This window comes from Etheostoma spectabile, chromosome 22, assembly GCF_008692095.1.
Source record: "Etheostoma spectabile isolate EspeVRDwgs_2016 chromosome 22, UIUC_Espe_1.0, whole genome shotgun sequence".
NCBI lineage: Eukaryota > Metazoa > Chordata > Actinopteri > Perciformes > Percidae > Etheostoma > Etheostoma spectabile.
Window position 1 is genome coordinate 19,815,228 of NC_045754.1, and position 271 is coordinate 19,815,498.

At 43.5% G+C, this 271-nt stretch overlaps 1 protein-coding gene across 1 annotated transcript in view; it reads right to left on the minus strand.

The window, feature by feature from the left end:
* LOC116672597 (importin-4) overlaps window positions 1-271 on the minus strand; it is a gene marked incomplete in the record, with an annotated part of 17,713 nt that overhangs the window by 2,326 nt on the left and 15,116 nt on the right.

A 271-nucleotide genomic window follows, 5' to 3' on the forward strand; every position in this document is an offset into this window, starting at 1 on the left:
GAGTTCTCTGTTTTAGCTACAGAGTGACACATCGCACTTCTGTTCCATCTTTTTGGGAGTTGCACATGCACAGTAGCTAATAAGGACTACTAGCCAGTCAGAAGCAGAGTATGAGGGTGTGCCACGCTAGCAGCTAGGCAAGTATTAAAACGTGTGTTACAAAGTGATGCACGTTTGTCACAGAAGTAAAGGCCTGACTACAATAGAGCTGTTTGGAGCAGTTTGTGAACACTTTTACTGTGACTGTTATTTCCACTCTTCATTCTAACCC